Here is an 18,677-nt window from a genome sequence, read left to right on the forward strand (position 1 = left end):
TCACGTTGTTGTTGGTGTTAATGCTGGTTTCAAAATAGAAGAAATTATCGACGACTTCGAAGTTATGACTGTCAACGGCGACGTGGAAGCCAACTTGTCTTGCCCTCGTTCACTACCAGAGCCATTTGCTTCGTTTCTTTGTCCAAACTGAAGAAAGCGGAACGGCGCGGTTGTTATGGCCATTGATATTGACTCGTACTCTGTACACTTGACATATAGTTGGCGTCTCCCTTTTTGTGGATGGGGTAGAGCACTCTTAAATTCCAATCGTCTGGCATGCTTTCGTCCGACCATATTCTACAAAGAAATTGAGGCATGTTCCTTCTCAGTTCTTCGCCGCAGTATTTGTATAGCTCGAACGACAATCGATCAGCGCCAGCCGCTTTGTTGTTCTTCAAACGAGTGATTGCTATTCGAACTTATTCATGATCTGGCAATGGAACGTCTGCTTCATCGTCCTCGATTAGGGAATCTCTTGCTGTTATATTCACTGCCGTTCAGCAGGCTAGAGAAATGATCACTCCACCTCTTTAGTATGGTCTGAACATCAGCCACTAGATCACCATGTCGGAACCTACAAGAGTATGTTCCGATCTTGAAACCTTCAGTTAGTCCCCGTATCTTTTTATATAATTTTCGCGCATTATCTCTGTCGACCAACTCTCAAGCTCTTCGAAATGACACGTTTTGACGTCTTTTTTTTTGTCTTCATATGCGTCTCGCTTCCCTCTTCAACTTTCGTTATCTATCCCATCCCGCGCGTATTGTGGACAACTGTAACGTTGCGAGGTAGAAGGTTGGTTTTCTCTCTCCAAAGACAGCGTACCAGCTGTTCTTTTGCCTTTTCCGAAAGCCAATGTCTCGGTCATTGTCCCGTCCAACGCACTTCTTGCACTGCGGAGATGTCGGCTTTTACTCTAACGAGAACATCAACCATCTGGACAGCAGTAACTTTCCAATTAAGGGACTGAATATTCCAGGTGCATTCCCTAATCCTTAAACGTTGCAGTGGTCGTCTTCAAAAGGGTTTCTCTCATCCGAGCCTGTTTTGTCCTTTTCATTGGGGGTGTTTTTTTACGTGGCGGATCCCGAACCCAGCGCACAACCCTGAGGAGGCATGTCTCGCCTTCAAACGGATGTTTTTTGGCTACCTAAAGGGTACTTGGTCTTAGACCGGAAGTCGTGAGCGCTTGAGCCATATGTAAAAGAATCGTTTCTGGAAACTCCCAAGTGAATAGCGCTGAGAGAAATTTCCTCACTTGCGTGAATGTATACACAAGGACCCATCCTCCAAATATTGAGGTCTAGTAAAAATTTAATTCGTTATTTTTTCCATAGGAGTCTTTAGAAATTTTCTTTAGTGAGAGTTTTTTCTACGTTGGCATGCTATACTTGTATATTCCGGAACCGTGGAGAATAGCTAGTGTGTTCCTCATACCTAAGTTAGGAAAGAAAAACTACTTAATGGCTAAGTCCTACAGGCCTATTAGTCTCACTGCCTTTATGCTGAAAGAATGCAAAAGATTACCGATAACGAGATCAGTTCGAAGGTGTTGAAGTTCGCTGCCCTATATTCAAACAAGCATGCGTACAGAGCAGATCTACTAACACTGCACTGCAACTTACAGCTGAAGTATAAAGATCGCTGAAGAATGAAAAGGTGGTGATATATACCTTCTTGGATATCGAAGGGACTATAAAAGCTGAGATCACGGTGGGTAGAGCAATGTACATCCTGGGGCTAAGATGATGAGCTCAGCAAACACCGCCTTGTTCGTCTTATTATTTAACCTCGTAGTAGATGGACACCTTCAACTGTTCACAAACAATTGGATTCGTTGTGAAGCGTACGCCGACGACATATTTACAATTCGGCAACATTATCTGCGATTACGTACAAAGCGGTTTAAGCCTAACAATCGTATATTTTACAAAAAAAAAGGTTTCTACCGGGTTTTAGGACACTAACTCTTGACGGCAAAAGGTTGGTGATAACAAATGAGGTCAAATACCTAAACTTTACAAGGAAAGTTTGAATAATTCTACACTTTACCTACTACTGATTGTGTTACCAACTACACAATTCAATGGTACACTGACCATTCGGAAACTCCTGAGCACCTGGCCTAGATTGCACAGCGATTCTTAGACGCAGATTTAAGACCCTTGGATCCTTAAGTCTCGGTACAAGCCTGAATTAAATTATATTCGATATAAGCCTTTTCGAAATCTTCGAATCCGATTATCAAGTAAGCGCTACTTCGATTGCACATCTCGTGCAAAAGCCTACAAAAAAACGATTTTTGAACATTTAAAAAACTGTTGAATCAATTGTTTTCAAATTTTAAAGGCATAATTAAGCTTCTTTTAAGAAAGCAAAGTAAAGTTCTGATGGTTGCGATCTGCTGTTATTGACATGAGAACTCTAGCAAGAGTGTTAATAGGTCGCTGTCTAATTGGTGAATAAGCCAGCAGACTGGAAACACAATACAATGACTATTGTAGAAGTTGTCAGGAGGTAGAAAAGGAGGAGACTCTAGAACAGCCTCGACCAGCTCGTATTTTTTTAGTCTTCGTTTTTTCACATCTACAGTTGAGCGATCGTTTTTTCACACCAACATGCCCGAAGCTTCGCAGCAGAACAAGCGAAAACAAATCAGTTGCTGTCTGAATTTTGAACAAGCAACACCTTATTCGTTCGCTAAAGCAAATCAGACACTCGCTACGGCAAAATTTGTTCTTGCACTGAGCAAAAAAATGGATCAATTTTTTATGTATGAAAATGAAAATAATCTTGCGCAATGTATGTTGTGCAAGAGTACTTTTATGAGTAAGCGCCTTTTCAAGCATTTTTTAAATTCTCATAAAGATATTTCTAATCTTGAAATTTCCGCCCCACGCTAGTCCGTCGAACAGAACAAATAAGTTCATATATTTTTAGATGTTCAGTAGATAGACTTAGAAATTGTATGTTTTTTTCCTTATCATTTGACGAAACCACAGATGCAAATAATGACGTGAGTAAATTGGATAAATATGTGGAAGTATTGGAATCAATCGTTATTGATTGCAATAAGAGATTCAAGGATTTTGATAAAATTAGCAATACGATATCCCACTTACATGTGACATAAGTCAGCAAAAAGAACCTCTTCAAACTGAACTAAGGAGTCTGCAAAGGAGCGTAACTGTGCCATTGGGGAGTGGTTTGGAGTTTTGGAAGAATCTGGATTCAACTTTATATAAGAACACCATAAACGAGATCTACAAGCTTTATTCTATGTTTGGTTCAACCTACAACTGTGAAGCTGCCTTTTCCAATCTTAAAATAATCCAAAATTAATATATAAACCACCTAACGGACAAACATATATGCGATTTAATGAGAATCAAAAATTATGAATATGAAATTGGCATTAATAAAATAATTGAATAAACTAAAATAAACATATTTTTTAATTATGAAAACCTTTTTCGGTGTAGCTGCTTTGTTTACTTTTTGTTTTGGTACTTGCTTCGCTTCTTGTTCTTCTTAACTAACATTTGTATAATTTTGTGCGTGTGGTAGTTTGGTCAAGACTGTTCTAGAACAGCTTCGATGCAAGGTTTGTCTAAGAAAAGAATCGCAACTATTGGCCGAGGGTTGCTTAGCGATGCCCCGGAGGTTGCATAAAAAAGGAGCAAATAGTGGTTCCGAGAGAGACGAATAAAGTGAGGGGATTATAGTCCCTGAAGTTTCGCAATGGGCCTTCTGAAGACTTGGGTACGTTCTCAGACAACCACAATACGTACCAACCTAGTGAACTACTACGAAAGACACAAAACAAAAACTGACCAAATTTAAAAATATACGGAGAGGTTTCCTACTTGAGGCAGCCCCGTTAATATTGCCATAAATCAAACAAACACTCACCTCCAACCACGCAACGATTTGCTGAACTTTTCTGGTTGCCACAAATTGCTGTGGGCCATATTCCTGAATTTATAAAACCGAATAAAATGAAATGCAAGCTGCGATAATCTGCAAGAGATGGTGCATGCAACATGAGTATGATGGCATAAGCATACCAGCGGTATGTCACAAGTACTTTGGCAAAATAAAGCAACGCGGAGAAAATGCTGAAAGCAAAAGTTGACGGCTGCAGATCGGATGCTGCCATAAAAATAACGAAAAAGCTTCAAAACGCAGCAAAGCGCTGGCTTTTAAGCGCCGCACACAGGTGGCACACGCGCTATATTTTTGTTGCAACATAATCTGCTTGTGGCTGTCACCTGCACTTCGCTGTGCTGTCAACGGTTTGTCAGCGAAGAGATAAACAAATGGTTTCGCGCAATCTTCTAACTGTCACAGTCACTCGCAACATAATCAGCTGCTTATGAATTTGCCTTGATTCGGATTTACGGTTATAATTGTGTCGGCACAACACATGTCGTTACTGCGTTGCAATTATGTTGCTCGCTAAGAGACCGCAAACTGTTTGCTTTTCTGACAGTTCCAGAGCAAAATTGTGGTATCGAGGTAATTTAGTGACTCTCTTTCGGCGAATTATGGGTTTCCACAAATAGTAAGCTGTTTACCGTTAGAAGATACCAAATTGACAGCCCTTGCTTAGATAAAAATCCTCGTTCGTTCCGGTTACTTAAACCCAAATCTCGTAGGAACGAAGTTAAATAGGTCGTGTGATGTGGTATACCTAGATCGTCTCCAAACATGGAAGTTCTTCGTGACGATAATCACTCAGTGGGTTGTCATTTCGCTTCCAAGGCGTGGTTTCGGCTAAAAACCTATAATTTAATATTTTTTGTATCACAATTTGATTATTTGAGTCAAGGAATAATCTAATATATGACAAATAACTACTTACGGACAGCCGGCTCTTGAGTTAAGACTATAGAGCCAGATTCAACTTTACGGCTTGGTATCACAATCGACTTAGTTAATGAACTCGGGCAATACGACCGAGAATAGGAGGTCCATGAGGAATTAAACACAACGTTTTCATGCTCAAGTAGAGAAAAATGAACCAATGATTCTGTGATAGACAGTTCCACGAGTCAAATCTACACATTCAACGAGGGATCAAAGAATGAATTAAGAACAGGAGCGGGCTTCCTATGTATAAATCCGTACGCAGAAGGTAGTTTCAAACTAAATGACTGCAATCCCGTCTTTCTGGCTGAAATTGTGGGCATAACAAAAGGTGTCAAGTTGATTTCTGCTCTATCAAGCAAGTTCATAAACCTTCTAGTAGACAGCCAAGCGGCAATTAAGGCTCACTGCGTGAGGTTATGCAAGCAGGCAATAACTAGACTCTCAGTGGGTAACGCTCTTAATATCATCTGGATACCCAGTCATTAAGAGAAAAAAAGAAGCGAAAAAGGCAGACAAATTGGATCGCCATAGATCATCCGGCTTTTCGAGGGTTTTTTAAATAAATGTGCGCTAGAGAAACAACTCAGGTCGTGGAACACAGGACATACCACAAAGTTACTTAGGTTAAACGCTGATAATGGATAGACTAAAGACAAAGACCTTCTACTTCTTGGTGAAAGCGAACGTAGAAAATTGTAAAGGTTCTCACAGAATTAAAAAAGTGGATTCGGTTAAATTCAGAGCATGTGCGGCAGATGTTGAGCAGCTGGAACATTAACTTTACGAATGCCCAGTCTTCAACCGGATGAGACGGTGTAGATTCCACGGCTCCTAATGCACCAACTTAAGAGATATTGAATAGCTGGGATGGAAAAAAAATTAAGCATTTTACCAAATCCATTGAAATGCTGAATAAGGTTTGAATTGGCTGGAGCCCATTTGGCCTAATAATGATCTAAGTTCGACCGCCAGCGGTTTTGCGCTCTTGCAGCTTCCTTTTCAATCAAGTAACCAACCAACAGAAATCTAACTAATTGGTAGGCGAACAAATTCCCAAATACATAAAGTGCAAACTTTAGAATTTTCGGTCTAAACTCAAAAAATATCTGAACCATTACTTTGATATATGTTATTTAGGCAATAAGGCACTAATTCAGTTCTTAAAACTGTGGATTGGAGTTAAGTTAAGTTAATCTGGTAGACCGATAAGTCACGCATAGATCAGTTTGGTCCTTTGCGATACCAGTTGGAGTTCAGTTGCTAAGTCCAAGAGGAGTAGTTTCCGTTAGGATGCCTGCGCCTGACGCGAATTTCAATAAAAACTGTGGCCTCATTATCGATACCTCCTCCAGTGTATCATGCCGTGGGGACCCCAGATGCTTAAATCGTAGTCTTGCCAATGCGGGACAAGTGGATTGAACTCTAACCATTACTTAAAACGTCAGAATAATTTCGATAGTGATACCGGGCATAATCACTTTTACTAGTTCAAAACAAATTTTTATAGAGTAACCTTCCCTCACAGTGATTACCAAACTGAAGTCGTATATGATTTCCCTTTTCTTGTTACTATATCTCCAGTACTCGCGGAGACACTGGATACATCTGATTCAAGATGAATTTTAGGAAAACCAGAAAGTTACTTGGGTTCTACGAGATGAATCTAAATGCCAATGCCAACTATAAATATAAATCAAAGAAAGCGTGATCGTAGATTTTCAATTGGTTCATATGCGTTAGGACCGCTATTATCAAAGTTTCTACCAAGAAAGTGTTGTCGACTTTTAACCAAAACATACCCTCCAAATGGCTTACCTTTCGAATTTTTTGCATTAGTTACTAATATTTTGAAAGCTTACGACCGTCGCGCTACTTTAATCAACACCTAGGTGGCGCTATTGTGAGTCGATAAATTATGCATGAACAGAGGATTAGTTGTGGCACTGTCCGTTGCATCTCCTTCCTCTTTCCTTTCCTATGTATGGTAATTGCGTTTGCGGTAATTGGAGCTTGAAAATGCTGATTTTGTGAGTTGTAATACCACTGTTTTGACACAAGCTTAAATGACCCCGCACACACACATGCGCACCCACACGCATACTTACTATGCGTTACGCACAATGATTTGGTGACTCAGCAGAATTTTGTGAATTTCCAAATTTGTGGCATGCACAATGCCAACTATTTAATTGCAGCACAATGAATGACGGAGCACACATAAGCGTGCGTATGTACCACGGTATGTACGTAGTACCAAGCCTCTTTTTAAACTCGGACATATATGTGAAATGAAATTTATTTTTCAAAAACTGTCGACCGAATTTAAATGATGCATCGGTCACAATGCCAAATTTAATTTACTATGCCACGCCGCATGCGTTGGGCAACCGAATTTTGCTGTAGCGGCAATTTGGTTATGAAGTGCGGAGAGAAGGGAACTCTGCATGCTTTATTCGTATGATTAAAGAAGCTGTGAGTTGACCTCATTAAAATATGACTCCCTCATTCATTTTCCGAGAAATCAAGACTACATTAAGTAATCCTTAGATTTGGCGAACCGATCTATTCTAAAAGACCAATAATGTTATATACGAAGTAGGCGTGGATGTAACAGGCGAAAGACGTCTTGGGCGCCAAAATAAAGACCGAAAATTAAGAACTGGCCGGATTACTCGCTCAAAGCTCTTGCAGAACACAAGAAGAGCTCGCAACATCGTTGGCAGTGAATCAAGCAGTCACTTCAAAATGATTAAAAGCAGTCGGATTCATTCATCGGCTCTTAAGTGTACAAAATCAGATATTAAACCTTTCCAACCAGCCAAGATTTGATATCTTCCTCTTCCTCTTTTTAAAGTGGGATTAGAAGATTTGCGGGAATATGAGCTTCTAACACCGATTGAAATCATTACCTGGGAACGGCACCGAAAAAACACGAGCGAGTGATTCCCGAAAAACGCCCAGAACGGGACTTAGCACTAGAAACGATGTTTTCATCATCACAACGCTCGACCGCATATTGCAAAGCAAAAAAAAATGTATGGAAAACAGAAACTGTGAAGTTTTACCTCAAATTCCTTATATAGTTTGCACCGGTCGATGCAGAACGCAGTCGCTAGAATAAGGTTCACATCAAAACAAGGTATCCAAAATTGGCAAGATTCATTCCTGGCTGCCAAGCCAGCGCAATTATTTTGGGATGTAATCTACTAATTGATTAATAATCAAGCAAGAATTTACAAATGTTTGGCTAGATCACATGATCTGGCTTCATTCAAGAGCCAATGTGATAATAAAATGGAATTGCTGGAAAATTAGTCACAAAACTAATTAACGAAAGCTCGAAGGCTTTGCCGTTATATTTTAAAAATCATTTAGGACAAGTGGCCAGCCAAAGCGGCTGAAATAAATTCCAGACAGAGGCCAAACATTTTCTTCCAAGGTGTCATTAATTTCGGCCTTATCTGGCGAGACAAGCGACTTCAAAACTTCTTTTCACACGGTCATAGCCGTCTTTCTTCCTTTTCGCTTTTTGGCGCCAATTGGAGATTCCAAGTGCAGCCAAGTCTTGTCCACCTGGTCTTTCCAACAGAGTGAAGATCTTCCTCTTCGATTGCTCCTCCCCGCGCCTACTGCGTCGTATACTCTCAGAGCTAGAGTGTTTTAATACATTCGGACGACATGACCTGGCCAGCGTAGCTGCTATGCTGAACTATGTCAATGTCGTCATATATCCAGTACAGCTCATCGACTGCGGTATGCGCTGTTGTCAATTCGCAAAGACTATAAATCTTTTTCAGAATCTTTCTCTCGAAAACTCGTTACGTTGACTCACCAGATGTTGTCATCGTTCATGCCTCTGTAACATATCGCAGGACGGGGATGATGAGGGACTTCTAGAGTTTGGTCTTTGTTCGTCGAAGGTGAACAGTACTTCTTAATTGCCTACTCAAGGCAAAAGTTATTCTGCGTTGGATTTCCAGGCTGACGTTGCTATTTGTGTTAATGCTGGTTCCGCGATTTTCGTACGAAGTTTTGATTATCAATAGAGACGTGCGAGCCAACTCACGAATACGACGACTGTTTGTTTGTTGAGAGTAGATATTTCGTCTCGCCCTCCTTGGCACCAGACTCATTTGCTTCAGTCGTTTGTTCAACCTGGAGAAAGCAGCTCTAACATTGAAGAATGATATTGACGTCATCGGCGTACGCCAGCAGTTGTACACTCTTGTAAAAGATTGTACCTGCTCGATTAAGTTCTGCAGCTCGAACTATTTTTTCCAGGCGTAAATTGAAGAAGTCACACGACAGTAAGTCACCTTGTCTGGTACTAAACGACTCGGAGAGTCCTTCCGATCCTGATGGAGCTTTTGGTATTGCTCAGCATCAGTTTATATAACCGTATTAGTTTTGCGTGGATGTCAAATTCAGATATAGTGACGGCAGCTCCTTTTCGTGCTGTCAAAAGGAAATTTGAATCGAATCGATCCCCTTTTCACGGTCTTTTTTAAGGTTTTGCGAATAGTGAGTATCTGGTCAGTTGTAGATTTTTCCGACCTAAAATCAGACTGACAAGACCCAAACAGTTTGTTTTCTGTGGGCTTTAATCTTGCACACAACACGCTCGACAGAACCTTTCAAGCGTTGTTGAGGTTGGCGACGACACAACCTCTTTGTCAGCGCAGCTTGTGTTGTCTCTCTTCTTGTGGATTGGGCAAAGCACACTTTAATTCCAATCGTCGGATGTGCTTTTGTCCGACCATATTCTACAAAGAAGCTGATGCGTGCCTTTATCAATTCTTCGCTGCCTCATTTTAACAGCTCGACCGGTAACTCATCGGCCCGCCGCTTTGTTGTTCTTTAAGCGGGTAATTGCCATCCAAACTCCTTCGTGGTCGGACAATGAAACGTCTGCCCTATCATCATCGATTGGGGAATCTAGTACACCATCTCCATTTGTTATGCTTTCACTGCCATTCAGAAGGCGGGAGAAGTGTTCCCTCCATAGTTCTTCTTCTTAATTGGCGTAGACACCGCTTACGCGATTATAGCCGAGTTAGCAACAGCGCGCTAGTCGTTTCTTCTTTTCGCTACGTGGCGCCAATTGCAAATTCCAAGCGTAGCCAGGTCCTTCTCCACCTGGTCCTTCCAACGGAGTGGAGGTCTTCCTCTTCCTCTGCTTCCCCCGGTGGGTACAGCGTCGAATACTTTCAGAGCTGGAATGTTTCCGTCCATTCGGACAACATGACCTAGCCAGCGTAGCCGCTGTCTTTTAATTCGCTGAACTATGTCAATGTCGTCCCTCCATAGTTAGCCTTGTAAAATAGTCCAGCGGTGTTAAATCGAATCTTGAAGATAATTTTAACCCATTTATTCAACCTAAAGTGAGCTTCATCTTTGAGCAAATTTTTCTTGTGGAAATCGGCTTCGATGGCCATCGCACTGGTAATGGTCTTGCAATAGTTAGTTTTTGTGAGCCCGCAAACCAAGATCCTTCGGAAAAAATCTTCCATAAAGTGGATGGACACAGCTCCAATTGTTGTACGCGATGGCGGATGAACTTATTTGGGTCTTCATCGATTTGAGCTGCAAGCTCGATATAAATACATAATTTATGATCACACATGTCAGTAATAATAAAATTATTGATTATTTTTTGAAAATCTACCCACACTTACCTGTGTACTCCGCACCACTTACATTCACACCATCCAATAACGCCAATTAACGTTCAGATTTAACGCTTGGCTGGCGTTAGCACCTCCAACAGGATACGCCTAGCAGCTCATTACAAGCCACCCTAGCGTACAAACCCAAAACCATAAAGCCTTACTGCGCACGTGTAACTCGTATTTATGGTCGCTATGATGTACCACTACAATTGGCTACCACTGTTGCATAAATTTTAATCTGGAATTAATTAAGCGACTCACGGAAGCGGCGGCGACATGTTAACATCCATACAAATATATTATATTACAAGCAAATGTGTGTGCGTATGCGTGCTTGTAGCAGTTTGTGGTTGCAACCAATGCATTACGTGTTGCACAGTTGCATTGTAGGATGCACACGTTGCGTATGAGGCTAACATTTAAATTATCGCCACGTCAAGTGGTTGATGAGGTCGTTTGGATAAATGAGTAGAGCAATGATTAATGATGGAAATACAATTCAATTGTCACAGCATAAATTGGCAGGCAGCGGAATGCGGTTTATGACGTGATAAAAATGAGAAGTAGTTGAAAGCATTTCAACGACTTTCTAGTTTTTGGAAATAACTACAGCCCATTAAGTTTATAGAAATCTGAACTCCACTCAGCTTTCCTTAGAAAATGGACTGTTCCAAAGGGATTAGTTTCACTGGCGACAAAGCGCAAAGCTGCTTTGCATGGCGACGTTGCTAGTCTTATGGACTCTAGGAAAGCTCTTCCTATCAATAGGTACTTTCGAGCAGCTAGGTATTTGCCGAACTGCATATTTGACCATCTCCCACTATGCCCTCAGCAAAATATTGAATGATATTGCTAGCTAGCCGTTTTCCGGAAGAGGCTTTTCCCTCACTTGACCTTTGCCACTTAACTGATATATGATGTTTGCTCAAGCTCTGTTCTTTCGATCTGCTGTCCTTTTCCTCGCTCAGCATCCACTGGCCCACTTAAAAAGGCCAGCGTGCTAAATATTTTGACAGTTTGTATGCCGCTTCCGTATTTTAGACTGGCTTTTGTTTCCTAACCGGTATGTTATGTTGTCTGCTAACGTCCTCTGTGTCGGCAGTGTCTCCCATGAATGTAGTACAGTTTCCTCTGCTAGTACTATCGTTTTAGTCGAGTATAGTTGACCTATATATACAGTCGATTTCTGTCAAGTTCCCCATCCTTCTGTTCCCCGATTAGTATGATGATCTCAAGATATAGGCCTTTAATAACCCGGCAGGCTGACGATTCCGTCATTCTGGATCGTCCACTCGCTAGAATAAAACCGGTGGTTTGTCCCGAGCTGGCTTCACTTACGGATTTATTTCAGCCAAAACTCTCCTCTTCATTTATTTTGTTTTCAAAATTCTTATTAAGTAGGTCACTACTCAGAGTCGTCCCTCGAAAGGTAGACGTCTAAGTGGCCGCAAGGTAGTCATCTTTAGTGGTCGCAAGGTAATCTCTCACGAAGCCAGGGAGAGTTTTGAAGCAAGTTCTTATGAGGTTTAGAGCTGGTTCTTTTCAATTGAAGAAATAAGGTTCAGATTAAACATGGAAAGAGTTGGCTGACATAAAGATATGATAGCTGTTCGCAACACATTGAAAATTTATACGGATGGCTCCAAAATGAAGGACGGAGTAGGTGCGAGGTTATACTATACAGCTTTAGACATAAGACAGCTCTTTAAGCTGTTATTGCAATATATTTCAAGCAAAGGTTTTGCTATTGAGATAGCTGTGAAGCTAGCCTGTTAACATCTCATACTCCTTTGGTTATTCGTAATCATTTCGCCACATTTTCAACTAATATCGTGTCCAACCACCGCATTCGCCTGATTTACCTTCGTGTAACTTCTGGCTATTTAGCTAATTCACACAACAACTCCGAAGACACCGTTTTGACTCAATTGAGGATATAAAAGCTGAATCGAAGAAGACTCTGATGACCAACACGACGGAGGATTTTTTCAAATCTATGATGACTGGAAAATTCATTGGCATAAGTGTTGCCAACAGCAGGAGGGGATTACTTCGAATGAGATGAAATGGACAAAATTCACCTTTAGTATGTGAATCACGGCTATAATCTCGTTTCGCATATCTGCTAGATGTATTTTGGAAAGCAAGGTAGCAATGGAGAGTGTCTCCAGAAACAATAAACTTCATTTTTACTGGGTGCCAGGTCTTAAAGAAATGAGGGTAATGAGACAGATTGCAAAAAGTAGTGTACAACTGTCACCCGAAAACGTGATTAACATTGGTAAACCCATAAACTGTCTTTAAGACGATGTGACGACGACATGGCAAGGAAGATTAAAACGAGTTAGAACGATCGACCTGAATGCAAAACTGATGCCATGAAAGCCATTTGTAAAGCGATAGATCAGAACGTTCCTATTGGCATTTGATAGATGGAACTGTAGGAAAATTATTAGAATATTCATTGGTCATAGTCTGAAGGCTGATGGCAACAGCTGACAGATCGATGATTGCAAGAAATGTCAAAAGAAAGGCACGAGGAAAACAATGGAGCATATTTTGGACACATGTCTTGCATTAACAAGGCAGCTCTTCAAACATTTGAGGACATTTTAGTATGATACACTAGAAGAGGCATTGTTAATGAGGTCACAGAACTTTCTCTTCAAGTGAAGCTACTAATTAATTATTGACTACGTAAAGGCACTCCTCTCGGTGCTAAGGACTAAAACTAGTCTCTCCGTGGCTCATTAGCCCATCAGACTAGCTTAACGAGATTATACCTTCAGAGCCGATTAACATATAGGGGAAGTCTCCTCAACCAAAGCCTACCTCATCAATTTCATTATATGTAACTCTCGATAGTTTCAATGGAATAAAGGTGTTTACGAAGCTGTGAAAATCGCACAAATACCACGTTTTGCTCCGATTCCAACCTTTTCCTTTTTTTAATTTTTTAAAATTGTCTAAAATCCGCTTTAGCAAATCCTTAGGACATGTAAATAGCATTAAAGTAGCCATTCTTATCTTAACCATTTTTGGCTAAACCCAAACACAGCTGATCATCCGTCGTGAGTAAACGCCAAGAAAGGCTTAGCGTAAAATGCAAAAATATAACAAAATATTAAAATTCAATTAATCCGCTTTACAAAGTTTCCATTGCCATTAGCAGTGAAAGCCAGCCACCGGATATACGAAAAAATGGCGGCCAACAGTCACCCGCGCAAAGCTGCTTTGGCCAGCCAACAGCAAACAGCCCACACCGACCATAAGCGTCCTTTGACAAGACTCCCACCTGGCAGTTGTTCTGCTGCTGGAATTTGCTTTATCGTTGCTGATTTTCATTTGCACACCCAAACACACACACAGCGAGTCCAACAACTTTTGCGATTATTTCGCTCGCCTTCTTTCTGTTGTGGTTGTGTTGTTTTTAGCGGCCGCCATTTTTATAATCCATTCTATCAGGCGCGCATCATTTGCCGCCACCATCCTGTCTACAACGGGAATGCACTTTTTCACTCACCTGGCATCTCTGCATCAATGCCATTTTCACTCTGTTGCAATTTTTTCGCAATTTCCCTTCGCCAGTTACCTTCAGCCGTCGCCCCTCGCTCGCTGCGCCGGCACTCTTGTATTGATGGAATTGAAATTTATTATCCTATTTTGTGTAGCCTCGCACACATTTCCCTAGAGTTAAAGTATTACATTTATTTTGCACTTCATGGCGGTCGCGATGCCTCTTCGGTTCGCAATCACGGCGTATAACGTCGCCATTACGCCTTTTTATTGGGATTGATGTGGAATATGGATAACATAAATTATATGGATAAGGACCGCTTTAGAAAGTTTCTTATTTAAAATAAGAAGACGTTAACATCGTCCTCAGTGAAAATATAGCAGGCTATATACTTTCAAGGTTGGATTTTAATACAGACTTTCAGGTGAGAATATCCTCTAGACGTGAATAAAGAAAAGGTTTAGTAGAGAGGAACATGATACCTCAGTCTGTAGCGGACTGAGTACGGACGATGTTATACTCTGAGAACATTCATATCTCTCTCTCTTCATCCGTCTACCAAGCTCAGGTAGCGTTCTCGGAGCGGAAGTATGAGCCTTAGAGAAGGCCAATGGAGTTCTACCGAATAACTATAAGAGGATACAGGAAGCTAGCCTTGTCGTTGGCAATAAACAATTCCAGCGTAGTAAACAAATATAGGAATGCTTCAAGCTCACTGGCAGATCAACTCCACTTGTCCATAATCTGGGTTCCCGACAATGGGAATATTTTTGGCAACGAAAAAGCTGACGAGTTGGCCAAATCAAGAGCCTCTCTAGACGAATCTGAGGTTGAGGGTGAGAGAAAAGGAAGCTAAATACGCGATTTCAAGAAATAGCTCAGAGCAGATTAAAGGACTTATTGAATAGGACCAAGAAAAGTGTATATAGACTTACAGTTAAAATAACGCTGCATCAGCTATTTTGAGAACACGCTTAAAACTGGAATTGTCCTTAACAATAAAAGGAAGTAAGAAAACAGTGCCAAACTTCCTATGCGGGTGCCCAGCTCTATCAGAACCCCGATGTATAACTCTTCTAATCCATCAGGTACCAAAATTTTACACGCTTAGCTTAACCTACTTCCATTTCAAGACTCTCCCACGGCACCAACCGTTAAATATTACTTTCAAGTCTCCTCTGTTGTGCGGATGGTTGGACGCCTAATCTGTTGAAAAAGTCTCAGTTGTGTCATTACGAAAGCTGACGTTTCGCTGGCGGCGTTTCATTTCTTAGTGGACTAACATACTTCAGTGTTGAGTTGTTTAATCGAAGAAACCGAAACCCATGTCGTCGTCTTTCTTGGACTCCGATTCCTCCTTTTGGCTTCTTTTTTGCAAATTTTCGATCTTAAAACTATCGCCGAGAAAAGTCGTTAGTTTTTTCTTGTATTTAACGAGGATGATACAAGAAAACAAGTTCAGAGTCTTCTTTACACTCTGTATACCTCGGACAATTTGTACTAATGTCATGGAGGAATCCGTATAGGTAAGTTTTAAATACCATGTCCACTTGGTATTTGGGTCAAATGAAAATCCAAGTCCCCACGTCGTCTATCTATTAACGATTGGATGTCCGATATCAGTCTGTGCATCCACCGTCGTTTGGTTGAGTCTTGTCACCGCTTCTGCCACAATTTGGTGATTTTGTTCCTCACCTCTGTCTCTTTGTGGATAATGTTTTATTCGCTGATAGCGGATATAAACGCTCGAGTTCTTCTTCCTGGATGCCAATGAGCGGCATACTGGCTAACACTTCAGCTGCGTCAGCTGATATAGTCCGAAATGCACTAGTTATTCGTATTTAAGAAATTCGATACAGTGTAGTAATTGGTCTTGCTTAGGATCTGTTGTGTAGAGCCTGGATCCATATTGAATCCACATAAACAAGGTGCGCTCCAAAGTAAACAGGACTTAAAAAAAACAGAACAAATAGTTTTTTCCACAAAATCAATTTATTTTATTCAAAATAGTCATATTCTGCTTTAAGACAGCTTTTTGCACGGTCCGAAAGCAGTGTGTTTTAGCTCGTATGGCAGCCAGTATGCCGGTGCAAGCCTTTTGAATGGCTTCTACGTTTTTCCGAAAAGGAAGAATGCCCACGGTGCCATATCAGGTTCCCCCTGCGGGTACGGGAGGACCCCTCCGGGATCGAAGGGAAACCGAATATACCCGCGGTAAGGCAAGCCTGTCGCGACTAAGATCCTGGGCACCAGTCCAGGGCTGTATGGAAGCTCAACTGGTCGTAGCTTCGGCTAAAAGGTCAATACCAAAGACTTTAACCTGGTACCACGTGGAGCAGTAGCCCCTGGAGTTCGCTCCAGTCTGCTCATTGGGTTTGGCCCTTTGTGGAGATTCGTGGTGGCTGTGGTTAAAACCCAAATCGCGGGAAGAACTGACTTTGTCAGTCGACTGTGGAGTTGCATTGCAACCGGTTAGTAGTGTCCATGCCACACTGCTGATTGGTACTGAAAATCGTTACCCAGTTTTCAGGGCGCTGATCGACGCGTTGTATTGATCCGTTGTGCTTTTAAGCACCGTGGAGTTAAGCTGTCGCCAGCAGGATCCCCACGTTAAACACTATCAGATGTTGGTGCCATATCAGGTGAATACGAGGCGTAGTTAATGGTTAAAATGTTATTTTTGGGCAAATAATCGGTCACAAGCGTCGATGGGTGAGACGGCGCATTATCGTGCAATAAACGCCAACAGAACAAATCGTGCCCACACCTTTCCTAAGCCCCAATGTTCGGTCAAAATGCGATAAATCGATATTATGAAGATGTTCAAATCCATTTCCATGAATTTCAATGATGATTTCGGCTAATTTTTGATGAATTCAATCACAATTTTTATAGAATTTCCAGTGATCACGAATTTTGATTGGTATTTATGTCCTGCTTATGTCGGAAACTTCTGTTTTGTGCTCAGCGCATTCCGAACTCGCGGAAAAAATTTTCTTAGCTCACGTCATACACGAAATTAAATAAGTGGGCTGATGGCTGAGCCGTGTGATACTCCATTCAAGATAGAGTAGCTTTTGGGGTCTTCGTCGGTATCGAAAATCAGCCTTCGGTTTATCTCGTATTATATTTTCGTACACTTTATCCATTGTGTCGAGCATGAACAGGTGTCGGTCCCCATGGTTGGTCTATTGGTCGGTACGATGAAGGTTCATCTGATGGTTTCTTTGGTTTTGGGAGGTGAACCAGACACTATACTTTCCACGGATCGTGGAACTTTACTTCTTCTTTAGTAGCGTAGAAAACGCTTACGCGGTTATAGCCGAGTTAACAAGAGCGCTCCAGTCGTTTCTTCTGTTCGCAAGCTGGCGCCATTTGAAGATTCCAAGCGAAGCCAGCTCCTTCTCCACCTGGTCCTTCTAACGGAGTGGAGGTCTTGCTCTTCTTCTGCTTCCCCCGGCGGGTACTGCGTCGAATACTTTCAGAGCTGGAATGTTTTCAGCCATTCGGACAACATGACCTAGCCAGCATAGCCGCTGTCTTTTAATTCGCTGAACTATGTCAATGTCGTCGTATATCTCGTACAGCTCATCGTTCCATCGAATGCGATATTCGCCGTGTCCAACGCGCAAAGGACCAAAAGTCTTTCGCAGAACTTTTCTCTCGAAAACTCGCAACGTCGACTCATCAGTTGTTGTCATCGTCCAGTCCTCTGCACCATATAGCAGGACGGGAATTATGAGTGACTTATAGAGTTTGGTTTTTGTTCGAAGACTTTGCTTCTCAATTGTCTACTCAATCGCGACATGACCTTCTTTTATACAAGCGTTACACATTTTAGCGAACAGTTAAGGTATCTAAGTAATATCTGGCGCTGCTCGAATGCAGTTTTACCTCACTCATCGGCTAATTTCATTTTTACCATACAACGGTGTATTTGTAAATATATATACATATAAATACATATATAAATAACTTTGCATTCAGTGTAACACCTAAGTAGGTAGCTTCGTATACCTTTGCATATATTCCATATTAATATTGTATGTCTCTCCATTGGCTGTTGGCTGTTTGGCTGGTGTAAACGCGATTGTTGCATAGCGTCGTGTTGTTTACCCATTGCCCCTGCTGTGTGGCAGTTGGTGTAAAAAAGCTTTAAGTGCAATTTACCTGTATTTTATTTATTTGTTGTTGCTTTTTTTTACTGTACAAAGCCAGCACTTCACTCTCATTGTCGGCAGTGCATTTTTTACATCATTTGGTTGTATTTTTTAGGGCTCTCAATTTCAATCTGTTTTTACAAACCTGCTGCGGCACTCGAATGCCCAGTGTTGATTTTGTAAACAAAACTTTTTCTCAGAACACGTCATGTTCATGGCATCCAGCTTTTCGCTTCGTACAATGATTCCTGCAATTTATAGTGTGTGCTCGTATTTGCTTAAAAATTAAACAACATTTATCACGATTGAAGAGCTCACGTCGCGCTTTAGCCGAAGCCATTCGATTTCAACATTTGCCCTGTTACAGTTGCGAGCATAATAAATCGAATGACTTTACATGGATACTAAAATAAAGTTTTTACAGAATAGAAAAGGAAGAGGAAGACTTGCTTTCTCTA

The sequence above is a fragment of the Bactrocera tryoni genome, chromosome 3 (genome assembly GCF_016617805.1).
Source record: "Bactrocera tryoni isolate S06 chromosome 3, CSIRO_BtryS06_freeze2, whole genome shotgun sequence".
Classification (NCBI taxonomy): Eukaryota; Metazoa; Arthropoda; class Insecta; order Diptera; family Tephritidae; genus Bactrocera; species Bactrocera tryoni.